The 25,158-nt window shown below is 43.1% G+C and overlaps 1 protein-coding gene across 1 annotated transcript in view; it reads left to right on the plus strand.

Moving 5' to 3' along the window:
* The first annotated feature begins 8,069 nt into the window (after positions 1-8,069).
* Positions 8,070-25,158, plus strand: part of Sec16b (SEC16 homolog B, endoplasmic reticulum export factor) — a 61,884-nt gene continuing 44,795 nt past the window's right edge. The window contains exons 1-2 of the mRNA XM_052200600.1: positions 8,070-8,114; positions 8,581-8,748. The gene's annotated coding sequence lies outside the window, so the exon portion shown is untranslated. The remainder of the gene's footprint in view (positions 8,115-8,580; positions 8,749-25,158) is intronic.

Below are 25,158 nucleotides of genomic sequence, written 5' to 3' on the forward strand. Positions count from 1 at the left end.
TTTCCATGTCAGTGTTGCAGGAATGGGCACTAATCTCTGGTAATTGATTGCTGGAGCACATTGCTGTAACTTTATTTTTTTTTTAAATCTCATTTTTAATGATGGTCCTTAAATGCTTTAACCTCTCTTGTAGCCCATCACCCACTAGAGATAGTGGAAAAGAAAGGATATGGGGCAAGTGGACCTGTTTGAAAAGGTGTTGTGGAGTAATTCTTGTTTGTGTTGTCTGGAAATCGGCAGTTCACTTCACAGACTAGCAGACACTGGCAGCTCGATCCACTAGCAAACACTTCACGGATACACCAGGGAAGTATATGCAGTTTGGTAAAGTCGGGTTAGCAACAACTGTGACATGACATAGCAGAGACAGCCAGGCCTCAGCCTTTGCTTCAGTCAGCAGGAGGGACCAAGAGGAACACCAGGAGAAGTTCTCCTGTGCCTTTCTCAGGGAAGAAAAGATCAGTGGAGACCCAGGAGCATTGCACAGCTAGCAGTGCCTGCAAGCAAAGCTCTTTTCTCTCCCTGTCACTCTGTTGAGTCCTGTTCATACCCTCCAAACATCATGTGTCCTCCATGTGCCTTGCCTCAGCCTGGGTCTTGTCTCAGCACAGTCTTTAGTCAGACCAGGTCCTCTGAGTACCGACAAATGGAGCTCAGCTACGCAATGTAAGGCAGACCAATACATGTGTGTTGTTAGCAAAGAATCCTTCATCACACATCCCTTCACGTGTTTGTTTTAGCAGAATGTACTCTCTCCTGTGTCTGCTTCAGCTAAATGTTTCTTTACAAGTCTGCCTAGTCTTTCACCTGTGTCCACTTCAGGAAAAACTCCTTCATGTGTTTGCCCCAGGAAAACACCATCCAACACAACTGACTCTCCAAAGAACCCTTAAGTTTCAACTTCACATTGTCCGTTTAACTAAATTTGGGATTTGCATACAACACAGGCCACTTTCTCTCCCTTCATCCCTCCTTGTGCACTAACTTCTGCTAATGGGCAGCTAGCAGGAGACCTTTCAGGCTCTCATTATCTTGTCAATTCGTGGCTTTGCATCAAATATGAGCTGATCGTGTATTTGAAGATAGCACTGACTTGCCCTGAATGGAGAGTTTGAATTGACTCTGTGGATGGGTTTTCCCTGAATCAGCCATTCTTTTCCCACAGGTGTGTTTGAGGACCCGCCCCTGCCCCCAGCAGACTGCTTCCCTTCCAGACCACTCTTTCCTCTGCTCTGACACCGAGGTCCATAAAGAAGCCCGCTTTTGACCCTCCTCTAGCTGTGGTGGCAGCAAGATTTCACCGTGGCCCAAAGAGCCTGCTGCGTTCTTTGTGTAAGGCTGCCATTCCATCCCTAGCTGTCCCCAAGTCACGTCCATGGACCCTTTGTTGAACTGTTTCACACAAAGAATATGTTGGCATTGTAGGACTTTATAATCTGTGAATACAATATTATTTCGACATGTGTATCTGCATATAGAATCCAGTTAAGATTAGGTATTCTAGGGAAAGAGACCTTTACACAGTTATGTTTCTGATGAGAAATGTATTCCATTGCCTCATAGGTCTGAGTCTGAGTCCTCAGGTGGCAGCACTGTTTTATGAGGTTGCAAACCTGTTTGGATTCGGGACCTAGCTGATGGGGATAAGGCCATAGGAACAGATTTTAAGGGTAAAGGTCCAACTTTGCATTGCTCATGTGTTTGTGGTGACGATGGTTTAAATGAGCCCACTGTGATGTCAGCTGAACAGAGTACAGGACATAACAGTCACAGAGGCCGATGACACATGACTGCTTCTGGCTCATGTCAGTGTTACGTTAGAATGCCCTCCTTCCACTTAGGAAAGGGTTTTCTGTAAACAGTAGGCAACAGCCTCCTACCGTGCATCTTAGGCTGACCACAGCTCTGGATTGCTGCTGCGGCGGGAACCGCAGGGAGTGATTGACTTAAACAATGTAGGCTTGGTGTCTGCATGGTCACTGTCACCTAACGAAGCACGTTTCAGGATGTAGCCTTGTCACTGAGTGACATATGATTCTTTCGACAAAAGGGAGAAATACAATTGATTATCCTTTGGCTCCAGAAGGGCTGTAGTCACAATCCTGCCATGTTTTATTGGTGATTACCTAACTAAAAGACTCCAAGCCTCTGGTCCCTACACAGTTCTGTGTGCATCCTTTCTCTCTCTGTGTGTATTTTATGTGTGTGTTTTGCACATGTGTGATTTATGCACTGATGTGTGCACACACATGCAGCGGCCTGAGACTAACATCCCTTGTCTTCTTTGCTTGCTCTCCTCCTTAACTACTTTTTAAAGGCTTACTTACTTCATTTTATGTGGATGAGTATTTTGCCAGCATCTGTGGATGTGCACAGTGTGTGCCTGGTGCCTGTGGAGGTCAGAGAAAGTGCCTGCTTCTCTGGAATCAGAGTTTCAGATGCTTGGGGGCCGCCACGTGGATGCTGGGAACTGAAGCTGGCGCTCTGACTGAGCTGCTGAGCCAGCTCCAGCCCCGTCCACTTTTCTTTTCTTTTCTCTTCTTTTCTCCCCCTCTCTCTTTCCTTCCTTCCTTGCCAGCCTCACATTGACCTAAGCTCACCATCCACCAGCCAGCCAGGCTGACCAGCTAGCAAGCTCAGCTGTCCCCTCCTTCTCAGTCAGCTCTGCTGGCCTTCTCAGATCCCCAACCTGCTCAGTCCCTAGTCATCTTTTCTCCCACCTCACACTGTCACACTTGCATCCTTCACAGTCACACACTGTGACAGTCACACACTGTCCTGTCACACTTACACACTGTCACACTGTCACAGTCACATACTGTCACACACACTATCATACACACTGTGATACACACTGTGACACTCATACACTATGACACACACTGTGACACTCACACACTGACACACTGTCACACAGACTGTCACACACACACTGTCACACACACACACACACACACACACACACAATCTGTCACACTCACACACTGTCACAGTCATACTCTGGAGATGGGAACCCAGAGCTCCAGTTGATCCTCTCACTGCAGCTAAGTCACTGTCTCATTCTCTGAGGGGCTGTTTTACAACTTGTGGCTGCCAGGTAACTCCCCGTGCTGTCTCTGGGCTTCTCACTCCATCACGGTGGCACTTTATCCCACTTCCAGACATTTGCACTCATAGTCACTCTGTCTGGACACTTCCACCCACTCATCACCATGGAAACCCTTCACAGGCTACATCGCCCCTTCTAGGAGAAGTGTTCCCGAGGCTTCTACCCAAGGGAGGCTGGCGATGCCACCCTGCATTCATCTTCTGGCTCTTCCTCAGTCTTTTAACACTAACACCTTCTGACATTTGATGATTAGTTTTATTCACATATATATTTTTTTGTGGTTGGGGTTTCTATCTCCTTCTATAGCATACAGGCTCTGTGAGGGCTTCCAGTCTCCCTGGTTCATCTCTACAGGCTCAATACCAGCATAGTGCCTGGCACAGAAAGCCTTCAGTGAGTCAGTGAATGAATCTATGAGCTGTACTTTTGCACTGTTAGTTAGCAGTCATTGAGGTTTCTAGTTTTTGATCTTTACTGGACCTGGAGTTGAAATCTGGTTCTCTGCTGCCTAGCTGTGGGACCGTGAACCAAGCACTTACTTTCTGAGTGAAGACTGTGATGTCTTTTCTCAGCTGCCATAGAAAAGACAGTCGACACAGCACTACTGGGTCAGTGACATGCACCTATATAGAAAAAACAACACAAAGCTGTCCACACTAAGCACTAGGTAAACACTAAGTAACCAAATACTGTGTGGCAGGCATGAGCCACAGACTGCAACGTGTTTCTGGGTGCTTTGCCTGAAGTATTCAAGTGCTCTTCACAGTGCCTCTTGAGGTGGTTATTGTTAGCCCCATTTAATAGATAAGAAAACTGAGGCTCAGAGACCTAGTGATTCAGTTAAATGGAGTTGGAGAGTGGAGTCAGAGTCAGACACCCAGCCTAGTCACATGTCTTCACAGCTACAGGGCCACCATACTTGCTGCCTGGGCTCTGAACCTGGGCTTCTCACCCACCATTGCTCCCAGGGAAGGTCAGGACTTTAATGCAGCATTTGTCTCAGTGTCATACATAAACGTGAGAGTTTTTTTTTTTTTTTTTAAGTACATTGTAAACTAGGAACTTACACTAGAGGATAGAGTTCAGAGTTCTTTTTGGGAAGAAATGTTTATTTTTGTTATTTTCTGTTGTGAGTCTTCTACCAGAGCCTGCTGAAGACGCTGGCAAACACACATGCACCCAGGACACCCCAAAAGCATCGGCCATAGTGCTTTTGTCCTTGCTCGGTGGTTTAGTGATAGGTGGATAGATTGAATAACTTCCTCAACCCAGCTGAGGTATCCCAGCAAAGGGAAGTGCAGGGTTAATGTCTGGATGCATCTTTGCTGCATGTATACCAAGGTCGTTGATGTACCTCATGGTTTTTTTTATGGGTATCTATTTTATATCTTACATTTTATTTAGTTGGGTGGTTAGTAACAAAAATAAGAGTTAGCCGAGTGCAAGACAAGATGCAAATACAAGTCAGATTTAACTATTTTTTGCATAAATCTAAGGAAGTGGTGGTTTTTTTTTTTTGGGTTTTTTGTTTTTTGTTTTTTTTGCATATAGAGTGAGAATATGCATGTGATTGCTAGTTTTTGTCAGGAATGGCTAAATCTCAACTTAGCATTGCCTCCACCAGGTTGCCCCATGCACATGCCTGTGAGGGAGTTTTTTTTGATTAATGATTGATGTGTGAGGCCCCCATCCCAGTGGCAGTGCCACACCTGCACAGCAACAATCATTCTTAATAATGAAAGCAAATTCGGCTTGATGTCAGATCTAGAGGCCCTGAGTCTTACTTGTATGGACTTGGACAAGTTACTTAACCTCTCTGGACTTTCAGTTCTTTCCATCTTGAATGATGGGATGGATGCCTTACTGGTGAACATCACCCCAAGATTCATATGTTAAAATCCTGACACCCAATGTAGTGATCTTAGCAGTTGGGGCATGATCAGGACGTGAAGGTGAAGGCTTGGAGAGTGAGACTCATGTGCTTCTAAAGGAGGCAGGCGGGAGCTGCTTACCCGTCCCACCTTTCCACCATGGAGAGGCATGGTTTAGGCAACCAACTAGAGGAAAGTATGCTTCATAAAAACAAACAAACAAACAAACAAACAAACACCAAATCTGCTGGTGTCTTCACCATGGCCTTCTCAGTCTTCATAACTAGAAAAAAAATTGTTTATAAGCCAGGCAGCTAGGGTTATTTTTAAGATTAAAAAAAAAAAAAGGAAGTCACTACTGTAAACAAGTTATTTATTATTTAGTTTTATATAGTATGAACATCTTTATAATTCTTTCTAATGATTTAATTTTCATAGGGAAAAAATAAGAAATTTACTTTCAAACACAGAGAGTTAAGTGAAAGTCACCCGAAATACCACTACTTAAAATATCTTTTTGTTGTTTTTTTTGATGTTGTTTGCATTTTTAAGACAAAACTTTGCTATGTATCCCAGAGTATCTTCCAATTCTGGGTCCTCCTACCTCTTCTAGAAAGACAGTTGTGTGTGATTATGTCTAGAAAGACATAATCTCACATGCTTATTTGGATTGTTTTTATAGTAGAATGTAACAGAATATTAAAAAAACTTAACATAAATTTTATTATAAAAGAATTGCAAATAAATATAAATTTCACACACCAAAATTAACTAGATCCAAATTCTATGCAACTCAGTGAATGTCTATATGGCTAGAATAGACACCCAGAATGGGCAGACTCTGTTTAGCTTTGTATTACACTTTACACTTTTAGAATGGAATATATTTTTATGCACTTATCCACCACCCCAAAGAAAAAAAATCCATGACAGGATTAGAACTAGAAAAGAAGTTATATCCATGGCCTTTCTAGTCTTTATAACTAGAAAAAATAAATTTCTGTTTATAAGCCAGTCAGCTAGGGTTATTTTTAGGATTAAAAAAAAGTAAGTCACTTCTGTGAATGTTATATCCTCTTTCATAATGGACACTAGTTTTTTTTAAAAAAGTAAATCTTAGAAGAATTCTATAATTCACCATTTCTGAAACTGTAGCTCTCCCTATGTAAGCCTGAGAGCCTCTTCTGATCTAGCTAATACAAACATGCGACATTTACCTTCTCATTCACACGTAGGCTTGCTTGATATTGAGCCTTATAGTGAGTGAACATCTTGAGTTTTCTAAACTTTCCACATTAGAAATTTGTTATTCATTTAATTTTATGTCGATCCATATACTTCCTTTATCTACATACATTTTTTCATACAATATATTTTGATATTTTTCTACTCCCTCAACTATTCCCCACTTTTTTTTTTAAAAAAAGATTTATTTATTTTGTCCATATGAGTCCACTGTAGCTGTCTTCAGACACCACAGAAGAGGGCATCAGATCTCATTACAGATGGTTGTGAGGCACCATGTGGTTGCGAGGAATCGAACCTCAGGACCTCTGGAAGAGCAGTCAGTGCTCTTAACCACTGAGCCATCTCTCTAGCCCCTTACTTTGATTTAATTTTTAAAAATGTACTCTCCTGTGTACTAGTTGTGGGACATTTGTTCTTTATTTGTTTATTTATCAGTAAGAGCTTGTATTATCCAATTTCTTAATGTTGAAATAGACAATGGCTTGGTTCACCACCTGCCAATCATCATTCTGTAACAGGCATTTCCATAAATGATTCTGGAGTCATCCCTGGCAGCATTATCTGAAGTAGTCTGGTCTGAACTCTGCTTCCAGCAGTATTTCTCGATGGGCCTGGGGTTCCTTTTTCACCCTCAAAGGCAGAGGGATATAGCTTGCTTCTGACAAAAGCCTCTTGGGAGGGGAGCATTGTGGAGCTCAGGACTAGATCAGTGTTTCTTGTGACTTGTCTGCTCCAGAAAAGTCTAAGAACATCTTTAGCATTTGTGAGTGTGTTTGGAACAGAGAAAGAACCCACAAACACCACTGCTAGAGCCCCTCCCCACCCCAAAATCTATTTAAGATTCAGCAAGAGACTCAGAAGCATAAGGGTTCAGGCAAGCTACCACTTGCCAATGGTTTTCACTTAATAAAAACACCTTTATGCTTTTTTTCCTTTCCCAATTACCTAAATAGTTTCCCCCGAGGGAGCAGAATTGAAACACAGTTAAAACTATACCGTAAAAGAAAAGGCATCTAGAATCCCACTGCTTTAAGATATCTAGTTAGCACTTCATAAACTTACAGACGTTCCTTTAAGCACACACACTATTCACAAAGAGACTATTTTACAGAAATAGGACATAATAGATGCTATTTCTTCTGAGCCTTTGAAAAAGTAACTTCCGCTCTGCCAATGCTCTCTTTCATACTTTTTCAGAGAAAGGAAATATTAGCAGCTGCCACCACACATCTTTTATGACCTTTATCGATGTAGGTGCACATAACTGATATATAATTTTATATAATTGTACAAAATTATGTATATGTATAAAATGGAAAAATGATGATACATTTTTCCATGCTATAATAACTCAGAAAATGCTGTGTGTCAATGGTGCCAGCTCTGAATTGTTAATTATTATTAGTCTTGCTTTACAATGTAGTTGTAGTAATTTACTCAATCATGGCCCTGTTTTTAAGCAAAAGCCTTTTCAATATTTTGCCATTCTAAACTCATTAATTTTTTTTAAATGAGCTATCATTAATCCTGATACATTTTTGAGGTGGGGCATTTTTCTAAATAGCTGTCATGATTGCTAAGAAAGCCAGTGTGATGTTTAGTGTCTTCAGGAATTTTGATCGGGGCATGCAGAGGGCTGTGTGGTTACTCTCTGTACTTCAAGCAGTGCCCCTTTTAGTGGGACTGTCTCAAAATGGTGATCAGATCATGTTTCCAGCCTCAGGAGCTACTGCTAAATTATTCCGTGGGGAAACTGCTGCTGAAGCAGAGAGGTTCTGTGTGGCTGACGTGGCACGGCTGTGTCTGCCAGCTGTGAGTAACAGCAGGCTGTCAGGATGGGAGGTAGGAGAAGCCGCTGCAGCAGCTCCTGATTTAGGAGCAAAGATGTAAGTACTTATTTTCACCACTAACAACTTCACCCAAACCAAACCCAAGCTGAAGAAAACTAAGGGGGAATGTAATTTTCACTAGAGACCCTTCGAACAGATTCATTTGAAAAGTCAGAGAAGACAGGCGTTCAGGCCAGCACATGGTTTCATCAGAATGAAGAACTTGACAGGATCCTGTTTGGGGGGAAAAAAAGCAACCTCAAGTTCAATGATGGCTAAAGCTGGTTTAGACCCTCACTCTACAGTGACTGCAGGGGCCTTCCCTTGTCGGATGGAATGCATGGCTAATGTGCATGTAATTTCAACTTTCATAGGAATTTAGGCAAGTTTGATTATGGTAAGATGAAAGGAGGCTTGGCGATTACAGTGTTTGGGGAGAGGATAGAGCCTGTTAAATATTTTAAGGAGGATTCAAGCTGGTTAGAGCTGACTTAGAGACAATGTGGAAACTTCTGTTTTCAAGCTATAAAGATGACTAGGGGCACAGTGCCTGCCAACTGTGACAAATGAGGACTTGGCACAGAGCGGTGAGCAAGCGGTGGCTGTGTGGCTTCTGTTCCCAAGGTTTATATCCTGAAGTCGTGTCCAGAGTTCCTGGTATTGGCAGAGTTCATAAACCATGTGTTTACAGGTTGGTGGTTTTCTTTTTCTTTCTTTCTTCCTTTCTATGGAGACTCTTTTCTCTGCTCACCAGCTTTGCAGGAAACCTCAAAAGGGACCACCTGTTGTCTACCTGGAGTGCAGTTAGTGTTTTGGCCAACAGATATTTTTAATTCCCACCTCTCTGCTGGGAAAACCTAGGCAAACAAGGTGGAAGAAGTGATGGCCCCTGTGGAATTTGCAGCTCAGTAGGAAAAACAGATGTTACGAAGGGAGGAGTGACTGCTGGCTGGGAGAAGGGAGATCTGGGTCCTGGCACAGGTCCTGATGTGCCATATGGCACTCTGGGCTGCAGCTCGTGTGCTGTATAGTGACTGCGCTGGGATGGGCGAGCTCCCTGGGCATTGATTCCTCACCTAGTGTGAGATTCCCACTTGCTGAACACAGCTCTGGATTTTATCCACATCTAAAAGGATGGATGTTTTCCTTAGGTATGCATCTTACCCATCACCAATTAGGACTCTTCACATCGTGATATTCTGGAACAGTCTGGAAAGATCCTCCTAGAGGGGGCCCACTTACAGTATAGATACTGTTAGGAACAAGCATTGCTTTCAAGAAAAAGGCCTTACAAGTAGTGATTCGATACCGCCTCATCTTAGATGTCTGGATATCGATTTTCACATGGCCGGTGCTTGGAATAGGAGCCTTTACTACTGATGGCTTTTGAGGAACGGCAGGACAAGATGAAAGTTTTAAAGATGACCTGAAACAAAACAAAACAAGACAAGACAAAAACAAACAAACAAACAGGCAGTGGATTCAACTAAAATACAAAATACCATTAGTGACTATGTGGAGTTTCCTGGCTTCTAGAAACTCCCCACCATAGATCAAGTGGTTACCCTGGAAACCGGGGCAAATTCATAAGATGCTTTAATAGAAATGGTAGATTTCTTTAACATAATTACTACACACATATTCCCCCATCAGCCTTGCCTAGCCTAGGTCACTAAACTACCTACACAGGTCTGCATACAGCCCCGGCTGTCTGTACTTTCACATTTATTGTGGTTCTTCATGGTTTTCCGTTGTTTGCAACAAGATCTTATGCAGTCCAATTCTGCCTGCACCTTACTATAGAGTCTAGGCTGTCCTTGAACTCCTTATCCTCCTGCTTTAGACTCCCAAGCGCTGGGACTACAGGCATTTGATACTATACCAAGCTAAAGTGTCCTTTTTGACCCAGACAAGTCCCCTCCCCAGGGACTACCACATCCATCTCCCAGTCCTTTATTTATCGGCCCCTTCGACCTCTTATTTCATTGGTTTCATTCCCATTTTGAGTTAAAAACTTGTGTGTCTTCCGTTTTACATTATCCCAAGCATCAAACCAGCCAATGAAAACGCACAGCTCCTTCATGACATCCACTCTCTTCTCTCCGTCCTGATCTTTCCATCAACCCCATGAAACTGAGTTGAGTTTCAAATTTGTATAGGTAGGACTTGATCTCCTATACTATTTTCTCTCCTCTTCCTCTGCCTCCCCCTGCCTCTCTCATTTTGTTTGGTACAGGATCTCTTGTGGCCCAGGTCCCTCTTGAGCTACTCTGGAGTAAGGCTAACTTACTGGTCTTCCTGCTGTCATCTCCCTCCGTGCAGTTCTGACCCTGTGCTCTCAGTGTACACCGACTCTTCTTTCTTCGTTTCTCACCTAAACTGTTATTTTGAAGCCTGTGTTCACCTTTGATGGTCTCATTTATAGCTGTGATTTTAATTATGACGTGGGTGTTGGTACTGCCTAAATTAAAGCACACAGAATCTTCAGGAATAAAAAAAGCAGCGCATAAACAGATGAATATCATCTGCCACAAATGCATGTCTCCTCAGACTTCTCTTGGGAGCTCCTGACTCGTTACAGCTTCGGACTCCTCCAGCAAGCGTTCCCAAAGGCAACGAAACTCACCATGGCCCAATGTGCTTCTCCCAGGAAAATTCTTGATCAGGGACATCAGCATCCCCAGTCACCAGTCCAGGACTGTGTAAGCTCCCTCCCACAGCTGACCTCCAGATCCTACTTATTCTGCCTCCTTGCTGTCTCTTGAATCTGACGCCCTTGCCTAGATCAGTCTTCCTTTCTACCAGTCCCTTAGTTTGGTCCATACTGATTTAAGGAGAGCATTGCTGACTGACTCTGAAGCCTCACCTTGCCTGTGGTATTCCATTTTGGAACCATTCTCTCCACTAAATGCCAGAATTACTTTATTCGCCTTACCGCCTGATGTTAAAAAGGTTTGACACAGAATCATGTCTTATTTTATAATCCTGATGCTTATAACAGCATAAGGCACATAGCAGTTACTTAATAGACTACTATCATGCGAATGGATGGGAGAGGAGATGGCCACCTGCTATCTCAGCTAGCCCTGTGGGAGGTGTATTTTTTAATTCTTCAGTGGTTTCAGGATAACTTCTGTAGGTTGGAGACATCACCATCTCCAAGCTCCATTTCAGAATGAAATGTCCCTGGACATGTGCTGGATGCTCTGTGATTAGGGAGACATAATATTCTTATATTTATGCCTACATATTTGTGCCCACTCTCAGATAAAAAGATAGGCTATGTCTCACGTGGTACATAAGTTAAGAATAGACCGGGAAGATTTTTTAAAAGGAAAACTGATAAATTGTTGTCAGAAATGACAGGATGTTGGGTAGGCAGAAATAGCAGATATGTTTTTTAAGGAAAGAAACCCAGGTCTTAACGGTGAGTTGGTAGCACATGCCTTTAATCCCAGCACTCAGCAGGCAAAGGAAGGTAGAGGCCAGCCTGGTCTACAGAGCAAGTTCCTGGACAGCCATGGCTACCCAGAGAAATGCTGTCTTAGAACAAAGAGACAAACAAACACCCAAAGAAAACAAAACAAAAAGAACAAAACAAAAGTACCCCAACAAAACCACACCCCTCAGAAAATGAAAACAAAACCAACCAAACAAACAAAACCCCAAACACGGTCTTGGGAGAGGTGGGGCCACATGCCTTTCTCTGAGGCTGAGTGAGGCAGCTAGGACAGGCTGGGTGGGGGTTATGGGGGGGGTCTTACTGTGAATGCTGCTCTTTATGCCCTAGGCATTCAAACCCCCAAGTCTATGACCCAGTCCGCTGACCATGGTTGCTGTGCCCTAGGCATTCCTTTGCCCAAGAGTCCTTTTCCAGTGTGCACCCTTGTTCCCAGAGCACATTGGTCTCTTTCACCCTCTTTGAGATCTTTGCAGGTCTCAGTTGCAGCTGCTTCTCTTTTGAGAGCTTTCTTTGACTGGGTGTGGTGTTATTCTTCCGTCTAAGCTCCACCCCACACTTACCTGGCAATAGCCAGGTATGCCCCGCCCCATAGACCTGGCCCATTATAAAAGGGGCTACTTGCCCCTCCTCTCTCTCTCATCCCTCTTGGCACTCTCACCTCTCTGTCCCTCTTGGGCTCTCCTCCCCTCCCCCCTCTCTCCATGTGGTCATGGCCAGCCTCCATTTCTCTACTCTCTCCCTCTCTCTCTCTGCCTCTCTTAACTCCTAAATCTCTTCCCTGAATAAACTCTATTCTATACCATGTCTGTGTGCGTGTGGCCCCTCAGGGGGAAGAGGTGCCTGGGTACCGGCCCGCCTAGGCACCCCCTTCCCCCACACCGCCATGCCATATTCTCTAAACCCCTCTCTCTCTTTTTATGCCCCCTTCATTGGTGCTGAAACCCGGGAACAAACCCATCACATGGCAACTTCAGAATGGATTTCACTTGCTTCATACTCTCACTCCCCATACCCAGTCATTTTAAGTAGTTTGTGTCCCCATTAGATAGATGTCTTGGCTAGTTTTATGTCAACTTGACACAAGCTACAGTCATCAGAGAGGAGAGAGCTTCATTTGAGAAAATGCCTCCATAAGATCCAGCTGTAAGGCATTTTCTTAATTAGTGATTGATGGGGAAGGGTCCAGCCCATTGTGGGTAGTACTGCCCCTGGGCTGGTGGTCCTGGGTTCTATAAGAAATGCTGAACAAAGCCATGAGGAACAAGCTGGTAAGACGCACCCCTCACCTCATGGCCTCTGCCTCCAGGTTCTTGCTCTGTTTGAGTTCCTGTCCTAACTTCCTTCAATGATGGACTATGATGTAGAAGTGTAAGCCAAATAAACCCTTCCTTCCCCAAGCTGCTTTTAGTCATAGTGTTTCATCATAGTGATAGAACCCCTAAGACATGAGTGAACTCCAAGAGTACAAGGAGTAAGTTTGCCTTGTTCTCGTTATGTGGCTTAACTTGGCGTGTAATAGGCACTTACTCCCTATTATTAGGTGAGAACATGAACTGTGGATTCTTTCTGTGTAGTTCTAGGACTTACTTTCTTCACTATAAAAGCTATGGAGAATCAGTTTCTATGGTAGAAAAATAATTTTATTTCAATTAACAAATGAATTTATATTTGTGTAAAATAATTACTTGTTGAATGAAAGAACTACTTTTTTCTCATTCTCTATAGATGAGTTAGACCCCAGTTGAAGTCAGTTAACGATATTTGATGTATTTGATGAACGGTATCCAGATCAGCACGAGGACATGATGTCACTAATGCCCTGAGGAATACAAAGTGTGTCCTTAGTGTTAAAGAAACAGTGGTAGCAACCTTGGAGAGAAACTCCAGCACAGAAGCAATGTCAGGAAGGGCGGTGTTTGCTCAGCGCCCAGAGAATCTGCAGCAGTCATTTATAAGCTGTCCCCAGAAAACAGCAAACTTTGGCAACCGTGTTGTGATGCCTGCAGACACGTGTGCTCAGAAAAGAGCCCTCTCCATCATCTTGACGCGCCCTTCGATGTCCTCTAGAACTGAAGTTTGAACCTTGGTTTTTGCCACCATAAGTGGTTCCTACAGAAATTGCCCCAATGTGCTAAATTCAGCACCGGAGCAGCACTCCCGGGGAGCCGCGCTATCCGCAGGCACTAATTCCAGACTGAGAGAATAAGGGACATAAGTGGCACTAAAACACGTGTATGCGCTCACCGACTATTTCTGTCCATGAACAGTGGGCAGAGGAGTGGAACTCCAGAAAGTGGAATGGAACTTTGTTGGCTGACAAATTGGATGAGGAGAAAAAAAAAAAAACAGAAATGAATCTTGGAGTTCTTATTTTTATCACTGAATAGCTGTCTACTTACCTACCAATCTATCATTAGGCTGAATGAGCCTATTTATACAGGCTGGATGACTTTGAAGGTTGTAATCATTGTATTCACATGAAATGAGTTTTTACATAATTGCGTTTTTATGTTGAATATATTCTATGCCTATTGCTAAGTACTGTGTTTTTTTTTTTTTCTTTTTTCTTTTTCTTTTTTTGGACAAAAACATTGGGCTAGAAATCCTCTGATTGATTTCCTGTGAAGTTCTTCATTTGGTGACTAATGCAGATGTGCTTGGCAAAGTCTCCGACCCTTTCTGATCTTGCCTATTGTTTCTCAAACGAACAGTCCCACGGATTCCACTAGATAATGAAATAACAAGGCACCAGGCGGGTACTTCTGGGGAAGACAAGATAAGGTAGCAGTGGGTTATTATGATAAGAGAAAGGGCAGAATGACTATTGGAAATAGTAACTCTGGGCTAGATTATCAATAATAAAGTAAAATGACATGAAAAGTTCATTATGTATGAAATATAAAAGCTAAATAAAACGACATGCTCTAAACAGTCGAGAAAGCAATTTTTGCATTTTGGGGGCTACGGGGCGAGGAAGCAATAGCAAGAATTTAATATTCAGGAAAATCATGAACACCATTTTGGATTTATCCTACGATGCCACTGAGCAAGACCTGAACTTTAAAAGTGCACCATTTTTTTTTTTTTTGAAAAGAAAAATGAGATTCGAGTATCATACTGCCAGCTTATAAGTCATTTCATTGGTGCAAAATGATGAACTAATTCAAAAAAATCTTTTATTGGATTGGCTCTTTGGCAGTTTCAGATATACATGTACACATACACATACACACAAACACACACACTTACTGCTGCTCTCCCCTCTTTCTTTTGTCTCCCTCTCATCTTCTATCTCTAATGGTCCCCTCTCCTATAGGAGTTTCTTTTCCATGTTCACATCTTTTTTGTTTTATACCCGCCGAGTTTAACCAGGGCTGTCTGTGTGACTACATGCTTAGAATTACTGACTGGAATCTGATGAGATCTTCATCATTAGGTACACAACTGACTGCCCTTCTTTAGAATCAACCAGGAGTCATAGGGCCTCGAGGGCTCCTCCTTGATCCATGGTTGACTATGGACAGGTTGAGCTTTATGCAGGCTTCTTGCAGGCAGCTGTGGATGCTGGGAGGTCGAGATTGCATTGGCTGTGATTTGCCCAGAAGAAAATATTTCTTTCCCCTATCTTTTCGCTCATTTATTTTTTTTCCATCCCCTCTTCGTCCTTGTTCTCTGAGCCTTAGATGGTGTGGTGTAAATGTCTTCTTTGGGGCTGAGCACTCGGCCACCCTGTGTTCTCTGCACCTTCGGCAGCCTTGGGTTTCTGTATTCACCACCATTCATTGCAAAGACAAACTTCTCTGATTAAGACTGAAAATAACGCTTGTCTGTGAGCATAGACATAAATATTTAGCAGGCAGATAGGCACCATGTCAATTTAGCTGAACAATAGTGGCAAGTTCCCCTTCCCCCCACCCAAGACCTCTTCATCCATGGGATTTTAAATCAGGTTTACAGTACTAGGCATGCATTTCTCCTTCAGAGTTGGCCCCCAAACCAAATTAAGTGATGGTTACCCCCATAACAGTTATGACACCATTGTGCCAGTAAACACATCTTGCCTGGCTTGGTATTATAGTTCACAAGAGTTCTTATCTGGGTAAGACCACTGTTTTCTTGCCCCACCCCTTGATGCCTGCATAGTAACTTCCTGAACTGTGGAAACTAGCCAGCATGGAGGAAGCTTTCAGCCCAGTTCCAGCTCAGATCTTTACAGCTTTCCACCAAGACGTGTGATGTCTTCATCAATAGGATCTTTTCAGTTAGTTCTGGTGGGCAACCAAAAGGAATGGCAAGCACTTGTATTGTTTTGGGGGGAATTCATAAGGAGGTAACGTTGTGGCTTGGTTAAATAACTATAGCTATTAGGTGCACTATCTAGCTTGCAGGGTATCTTCTTTCTGACAATCTTTTAAAACTATGTATTAAAATGGGTTTACAAATAGATTTCCACAGGGCTTTTCATATACTATTCAGTTTGGTTAACCCCTCCCTTTCTTCCCCTCATCTTCCTTCTCCATCTTTATTTCAGCAATCCTTTCCATTATTCTCCCTCTTTGTTTCCATATTTTCTGCCACTCACCATCCCTTGAGGTAACCTTTGACTCAGTGACCCTTTTCTAGTTTTCTGGCCTCTACAAGGAAAACACAGATCGTAGAGGTAGGATCCATGTATAAGAGAGAGCATGTAGAGTTTGTTTCTCTGGGTCCTGGGTCACCTCACTCTAGTACCATCCATTTACTTGCAATTTCACTTTTATTTACAGCTATGAAAATTCCTCTGTGTAAATGTATCACCTTTTCATTATCCATCCATCTATTGACAGATATCCAGGCTGCTTTCTTTTCTAACTGTTGTGAATAGACAAGCAACAATGGTGTTTGAGTGAGTGTCTCTGGAGTAGGATATAGAGTCCTTTGGGTAGATGTCTATGAGAGATATGGTGGGTCATGAAGTTCTGTTTCTAGCTCTTTGAGAACCCTGCAGACTGATTCGCATAGTAGTGGTGCCCGTTCACACTCCCTCCCGCCAACAGTGAGTGAGGTTTCCTGTTTCTCCACATTCTTTCCAGCACTCTGTTGCCACTTGCTTTCATGATGGCCGTCATTGTCACTGGGGTGAGAGGGAATCTCATCGATCTTTCAATTTGTTTCCCCCACCCCCTCGCTATTGTTAATGATGTTGAACACCTTTTAAAGTCTTATTAGCCATTTAGATTTCTCTTTAAAAGTATCTGTTTATGAATATGGTACCTTCTTCAATTATTGTTTTTGTTTGTTTACAATTTTTAAGAGTTCTTATTCTGGATACCAGTCCACAGTTGGATGTACAGCTAGCAAGGACTTTTTTCCATTTTGTGAGGGTGACTCATTACTTCACAGCCTCTTTTGCTGTATAAAAGTTAAAAAAAATCACTTTAGTATATATCACAGTGATTGTGCGGAGGTCAGAGGACAACTTGTGGGAGCCAGTTCCCTCCTTCTGCACTGTGGTCTGGGGACCGAACTCAGCTCCTCTGCTTTACAGTGTGCGCCTTGGCCCACTTGGCCACTTCTCACTGACTCTGTGCAGAAGCTTTTCAACGTCATGACGCTCACCTGCCAGTTGTTGGCTGGGGCACTCTTTTAATAACAGCTTTTGTTGAACACTTGCTATAGTTACTTTTCTAAGTGCTTCTAGCACGGGGAGTCTAACTTTTTAACAGTTGCTACACACCAGGATCTACAAATGTCTTGGACTATGTTAATCACTGCTCTCGGGCTCATGTGGCCTCTGGCCAACAGCTTGATCACACCTGTTAGACCTTATTCTTGTTTATTAAAATATTAGTTAAACCTTGGGTCTATGCCACAAATAGTGCTTTGTCTCACTTACCCTAGCCTGGTCTTACAATGGTATCTGGAACAAGATACAGCATCCTTGAACAAGGCTGCTTTGCCTGGGATGTTAAGTTACTTGTCTCACAGCTGATCCTCAGAGGTGCTGGAATGCAAATCTAATTTCGAGTTCGAAGAGCTCTCCACTATGATACCTGACCCAGTATCACCTGTGTGTGTGTGTGTGGCTTATCTTGTCACATCTTTATAAAATATAAAATAACCTGGATGAAAAGCAAATATTTATTCCAAACTCACCCTCAAAATTAACAGGCACTTCCTTTGGTACTTATCCACATGGTATTTCATTTCAGTCACATAACAGCCCTTTAAAGATTCCATATTCAAGATGAAGGATCTAGAATATTATGACAATTGAGTGATTTTTCCACCCCAAATATGCATGGCTGGAAAATAACTGAGTTAAAAAAAATCAAAGCTTAGTTTCAATTTCCTTTTTTGAAAGATTTATTTTAATGTATGTGCATACAAGCATGTGTGTGTGCTTGTACCTACCCTTATGTGCAGGGGCCCTTGGAGGCTAGAAAAGTGTGCTGGATGTCCTGGAGTTGAAGATGACTGTGAGCTTCTCAACGTACTAGTAACTAAATTCCAGTTCTCTTTAAGTGGTCCCAGTTCCTGGGCCATCTCTCGAGTCTGATCAATTTCCAATTCTTTGGAACTTTGACAAAGATTAAGATAGGAAATCTAATGAATGATGTTGGGGCTGTGAGATTTGGAGAAGAAAAGACTGATGAGCTGCATGGTGGGTCTCTTAGTCAGAGTTTTTAAGCCTGCACACATATCATGACCAAGAAGCAAGTTGGGAAGGAAAGGGTTTATTCAGCTTCCACATTACTGTCCATCACTAAAGGAAGTCAGGGCTGGAACTCAAGCAGGTCAGGAAGCAGGAGCTGATGCAGAGGCCATGGAAGGATGTTTTTTTACTGGCTTGCTTCCCCTGGCTTGTTCAGCTTGCTTTCTTATAGAACCCAAGACTATCAGCCCAGAGATGGCACCACCCACAATAGGCCCTTCTCCTTTGATCACTAATTGAGAAAATGCCTGGATCTTATGGAGGCATTTCCCCAACTGAAGCTCCTTTCTCTGTGATAACTCAAGTTGACACACAAAACCAGACAGTACAATTGACCCATTGTCAACTTGACACACAAAAACATCGCCATTAAGCCTCAACCCTTACTTTCTTATGCATCCCCAAGGTATAAATAACTTTAAAAGTCCCATAGTTTTGCATGTTAAAAGTTAAATCCCTTTAAAATATCTTTTAAATTTTAAGGTCTTTTAAAAATTTAGAGTCTCTTAACTGTGGGCTCCACTAAAATACCTTCTTTCTTCACGAGGGAAAAACATCAGGACACAGTCACAATCAAAAGCAAGATCAAACTCCAACCGTCCAATGTCTGGGATCCACTCACGATCTTCTGGGCTCCTCCGAGGGCTTGGGTCACTTGTCCAGTTCTGCCATTTGTGGCACACACCTTGTCTTCTAGGCTCCAGCTGCCTGTATTCCACTGCTGCTGCTGTTCTTGGTGGTCATCTCATAGTACTGGCATCTCCAAATCACTGCTGTCTTCCACTGCACCTAGGCTTCACCAATAGCCTCTCATAGGCTCTCTTTATGGTGCCAAGCCTCAGCTCCTTTGCATGACCCCTTCAGTCCTGGGCCATCAGTTGCAACTGAGGCTGCACCTTCACCAATGGCCTTCTGCAGCCTCTCACAGTGCCAAACCTCAGCTGCTATTCATGATCCCTTCAACCTTCAAAGCCAGTACCACCTCTGTGACTCTTACACATTACCAAGTCCCACTGCAAACACAAGGTACAACCTTGGCTATCTATGGAATTTAGCCTCCTTGTGCTCTCAGAAAACACAACACTTCCCCGAAGATTTTACCTTTACCTCAATGACACTGATCTCTTCTTAATCACTGCTAATTTCTTCTTCTTCTTCTTCTTCTTCTTCTTCTTCTTCTTCTTCTTCTTCTTCTTCTTCTTCTTCTTCTTCTTCCTCCTCCTCCTCCTCCTCTTCCTCCTCCTTTTCCTCCTCCTCCTCTTCCTCTTCTTCTTCTTTGTTTCATATTTCTGACCATGAATAACATGCCTTTTATTTTTTATCTCCTATACATATATTTCATTAATTGCTTTTATACATTTTTATTAGATATTTGCTTTATTTACATTTGAAATGTTATCCCCTTTCCTCATTTCCCTTCTGAAAACCCCTTTCCCACCTCCCTTCCCCCTGCTCACCAAACCACCCACTCCCACTTTCCTGACCTGGCATTCCCTTACACTGGGGCATTGAGCCTTTGCAGGACCAATGGTCTCTCCTCTCATTGGTGTCTGAAAAGGGCATCCTCTGCTACATATGTAGCTGGAGCCATGGGTCCCTCCATGTGTACTCTTTGGTTGGTGGTTTAGTCCCTGGGAGCTCTGGGGGTACTGGTTGGTTCATATTGTTGTTCCTCCTATGGGGCTGCAAATACCTTCAGTTCCTTGGGCCCTTTCTCTAGCTCCTCCACTGGGGACCCTGTGCTCAGTCCATTGGTTGGTTGTGAGCATCCTCGTCTGTATTTGTCAGGCAATGGAAGAGCTAATATCTTAGCTCCAGCTAACCAGCATCAATAGTCCCAGTAATGCAAATGTTTCAATTTTGTAGTTCTGGTATCTTATTAATCACAGCTGATTCTTCAGCCCCAGCTAACCAAACCACAGGATCTTCACAATCAAAACAGCAACAGCCCTGATAAGAGTCTTTAATTTTTCCCTCTGAAATTTCACAAGCCAGGTCTCCATTATTTGCACTGTTCTTAACATTGTCTTCCATGCTCCTACAAAACATTTCAGAAAGCTCTTAACACCCAGTGGATCTTCTAGCCCAAAGTTCCAAAGTCCTTCCACAGTCCTCCCCAAAACATGGTCAGTTTGTTGAAGGGGAATACCCCACTCCTGGTATCAATTTGTTTTAGTCAGGGTTTCTATTCCTGCACAAACATCATAACCAAGAAGCAAGTTGGGGAGGAAAGGGTTTATTCAGCTTACATTCCCTCATTACTGTTTATCACTAAAGGAAATCAGAACTGGAACTCAAGCAGGTTAGGAAGCAGGGGCTAATGCAGAGACTATGGAAGGATGTTTCTTACTGGCTTGCTTCCCTTGGTTTGTTCAGCTTGCTTTCTTATAGAACCCAAGACTACCAGCCCAGGGATGGCACCACCCACAGTGGGCCCTCCCACCCTTGATCACTAATTGAGAAAATGCCTTACAGCTGAATCTCATATGGAGGCATTTCCTCACCTGAAGCTCCTTTTTCTGTGATAACTCCAGCTTGTGTCAAGTTAACACACAAAACCAGCCAGTACAATAGGTATTCCCTGTCTTTTAACGACTGAGATGGGATTCTGAGACACATGTGTGTGTCATCCCTTAGGAAGGGCATCTGAGCTTTAGAATATTGGCATATACTTCTATGAGGTCCCCGAGGACCTCCTTTCCTCAGAGAAGAAAAACCAGGTGTTCCAGGAAACCAAAACAGTCCTAGACTTTGAAACTCTACAAACATGGTTAGTGAGTTGGTGCACTGTAGTGGCTGAGTGAGCCAGGTCTTATATAAGACAGAATTTTATCCAGCAGTAGAGAGCTCAGAGTGCTTTAGGCCTGTAAATGAAAGAACTTTATATCAGCAGGGGCCTTGGCTTGAGCTTCCCTGGCCCAGTCATGGCTTCACCTGCAGGGCTGGATTCCTTCCAGAGCCTCTTTCCAGCTCATTGGCTCTGTGAGTCTGAATGTCTGCTCTTGTTCAGAATATGTCTCTCAGACTTCCCCACTGAGTGGCGAGGAATGACTCAGACTGGGGGTGCAGAATATGTATCTGTTTATCTGTCTCATAGCCAATGTGGAAAAAAAATTTTTTTGACATCTCATGCTTGTCTCAAAAAAAAAATGACTGCAAATTCGAACTTCCCTTCAGAATGTTTGCATTGATGTTAAATTAAAATTCTATTGAAAGTAGCTTATAAAAGAAAATTCATGCTTCACAGTCATCCTATGGCATCTTGCCCTGCTCCTGGAACAACCAGCCCCCCTGTGTGGGAAGCACTGGACCACACTTCTTAAAGATGCGAGTGCTGATATTCTCACCTTAATCCATTCACCTTTTTTTTTTCTGTGTAGTCAAGTGATACTGTTTCTCTATTTCCTCTAAGTCTTGGATCAATGCAGGCACTACATTAAGTGTCAAGGAGGATTTGCTGATTTCACAGCAGTAATAAATATTCAAGTCTCTTACTGGTGGTGATGTGTGCAGAATATGTTGTGGGCACATTTTCTAGTCCATCTAGAGACATAGCAATTATTAACAGCTATTGAGTATTTACTATATTTAAATTATTTGTAGGTTTTAGATATTATTTTTTTTAAATCTTCATCATAATTCTGTAAGGTAGGGTTCTGTGATCATCTCTGCAGATGAAGAAAACATTATGATATAGGTATAACTAACAAGTTTATATAGTCAGTAGATGGTAGAACAGGGTTTCATGTTCAGTTATTCCAGGACTGAGGTGTGCTCCTCTTCTCAGGCATTTACAGCCATTGATCTGCAGCAGAGAGAATACTCGGAGAACACTAAAGATTTTTATTTTTTAGCTGCTGTGTGAGTCTTCTTTGTCCCTTGGCACTTGACATGAGGCCTAAAGTCACAGACACATCCCTCTACCAGGGTACTCATCCTGACTCCGAGAGTACCTCTTAAGTGGGAGTCTGGGTGGCTGAGAAGCAGGGCGCTCCTCTGCCAGCCCAGGGTTGCCAAGGAAGCTTGGAGTCCTTCTTGAAGGATGGGGTGTTTCTTTAGCTATTGGTGGCAGAGCGGGGTGCAGGAAGAACAGGTCTGTGGGAGGCCAGACAAATGACAACAAAAGGAACCCATTGTCAAGGACCATCTGTAGGGCTCTGTGGTCTAGTGGAGTATAGATTGTGCCAACTTTTACTTCTAAGTCTTCAGGAAGTCCCCGGGCTGATACTGGTAACTTAGAGTATCTGTGCCAGGCTAATTGACTTTGGCACAGGCACCACTTTTTCCTGGCACCTCACCTCTCCATAATTGGAACTCTTGGCCAGAGCGTACTTCGGTGTCTTTCCTGTTACTCAGCTTCATCCGAAGGAAGGATAAGGACTTTGGTGATCAATAAGTGGTTAAGGCTATATGATAACTTCCCTGTAAGATTGGTTTCAGAGGTGGCCTTGCTGGAGTCAGGAGGCTGTTCTCCATGAGCCCTGCACCCTTTGATTCATTCTTGGAGTTAGAGATTGTTGAGATGTGTGCCCACTGCAACGAGCCACAGTACCCCAGATACTGCCGGAAAAACATGTAAGAAAACTATCCAGTCTCCTTGCTCTGAGTTTTAAAAATTATTACTAAAATGTAATGTTTTCCTTTCACTCTTGTTTTGGGGGAATGTGCCTTTCATTTATAGCTAGTGACCTTGGTTTAACAAGACATGTATATAATGTGGGTCCGTCTTTGCTCATTTGTGCCTATGAGACGTAATTTACCCACTCTTTGGCCAAATCCCTTCACTCACAGCCTCAACATCCTTTACTGTTTTTGAATTTCTGTTTAAAAGTGTAATTCAATATTCGTTGTGCAAATGGTTGGATGAAATCATCGTGAAGTTATCGCTGCTCTACATTTGAGATGTTTATAAATAAAACTTAAATGATCTGGTACTACATGCCAGGCACAGGGTATGGGAATAGGCACAGAAAACCCATGCCCTTATGGAGGCTAAAGCTAGAGTCTCGGTCTAACATTGGGGTATTTCCAGTCCACTTTCTACTTGAGGGTGTGTTCCTAGTTGTAGCCCCCTTTTGTTTTCCACCCTGGCCATTTTATTTATTTATTTATTTTTTATTATTCAATATAATTTATTTACATTTCAAATGATTTCCCCTCTTCTAGCCCCCCCACTCCCCGAAAGTCCCGCAAGCCCCCTTCTCTTCCCCTGTCCTCCCACCCACCCCTTCCCACTTCCCCGTTCTGGTTTTGCTGAATACTGTTTCACTGAGTCTTTCCAGAACCAGGGGCCACTCCTCATTTCTTCTTGTACCTCATTTGATGTGTGGATTATGTTTTGGGTATTCCAGTTTTCTAGGTTAATATCCACTTATTAGTGAGTGCATACCATGATTCACCTTTTGAGTCTGGGTTACCTCACTTAGTATGATATTCTCTAGCTCCATCCATTTGCCTAAGAATTTCATGAATTCATTGTTTCTAATGGCTGAATAGTACTCCATTGTGTAGATATACCACATTTTTTGCATCCACTCTTCTGTTGAGGGATACCTGGGTTCTTTCCAGCATCTGGCAATTACAAATAGGGCTGCTATGAACATAGTAGAACATGTATCCTTATTACATGGTGGGGAGTCTTCTGGGTATATACCCAGGAGTGGTATAGCAGGATCTTCTGGAAGTAAGGTGCCCAGTTTTCGGAGGAACCGCCAGACTGATTTCCAGAGTGGTTGTACCAATTTGCAACCCCACCAGCAGTGGAGAAGTGTTCCTCTTTCTCCACACCCTCTCCAACACCTGCTGTCTCCTGAATTTTTAATCTTAGCCATTCTGACTGGTGTAAGATGAAATCTTAGGGTTGTTTTGATTTGCATTTCCCTAATGACTAATGAAGTTGAGCATTTTTTAAGATGCTTCTCCGCCATCCGAAGTTCTTCAGGTGAGAATTCTTTGTTTAACTCTGTACCCCATTTTTTAATAGGGTTGTTTGGTTTTCTGGAGTCTAACTTCTTGAGTTCTTTATATATATTGGATATTAGCCCTCTATCTGATGTAGGATTGGTGAAGATCTTTTCCCAATTTGTTGGTTGCACCCTGGCCATTTTAAACTTTATGGTTTCTCTTCCCAGATGCTTACTTTAGAGGCAACCAGTAGAACTGGTCAGTCTGCTTCAGGAAGTGTTTTCCTTCGCGGGCCTCACGTGTATAAACTCACGCATATATACACTGTACTGGTCTTTACCTTCTGATCCCTCTCTCAGAGGAATGTATCTCTTAGTGAGGTTCAAACGAGTGCTCCCCTATCCTGGGTCCCACACGTCTGGTTTGAGATTCTTCCCTCCATCTTCTCTCTTCAGTGTCTAGGTTCCTCCACATGATCCAGGACATTCATGTTTGTTATCTTGTCCGCTCTAAACTGATTCTTTAAACCTGAATGGCAGTTGTACACCCGGCCCTATTCGGCCCAGCCAGTCCTGGAGAAACAGCTGATTGCTTGCTGTCTCCTTTGCCTTGCTTTTGTTCTTACACCATTTCTAAGTCTGCCTTGAACGTTGCTCCACTGAAATGGTCCATGCTAAGACCTTCAGAGCTCCTAATGGTCCAACCCAGTGACCCAGAGAACATCTTTCACTTGTCCTTTCTCAACATGCCCCTAAGTTTGCAATTGTTGGGTGTTGCTGTTTTTGCAGCAGTCACCTCCTTGGGTTTAGGGAGCACAGCTTCCTCCCAGTTCTCGGGGTATCCATCCACCACTTCCACCACGTGCACAGGCTCTTTTGCTGTGTCCTGGTCCTACACATTGGTGCCCCTCAGACTTGTCTCTCATTGTGAGGTTTTCTTAGTCGGCTTCCCATTGCTCTTCTCAGATGCCTTTCTTGGTCTCCAGACCATCAGAGCCAACGCCTTATGGACTTTTAGCTACTTGTGTCCCCCAGGTCCCT

Source organism: Apodemus sylvaticus, chromosome 12, assembly GCF_947179515.1.
Source record: "Apodemus sylvaticus chromosome 12, mApoSyl1.1, whole genome shotgun sequence".
Lineage (NCBI taxonomy): Eukaryota > Metazoa > Chordata > Mammalia > Rodentia > Muridae > Apodemus > Apodemus sylvaticus.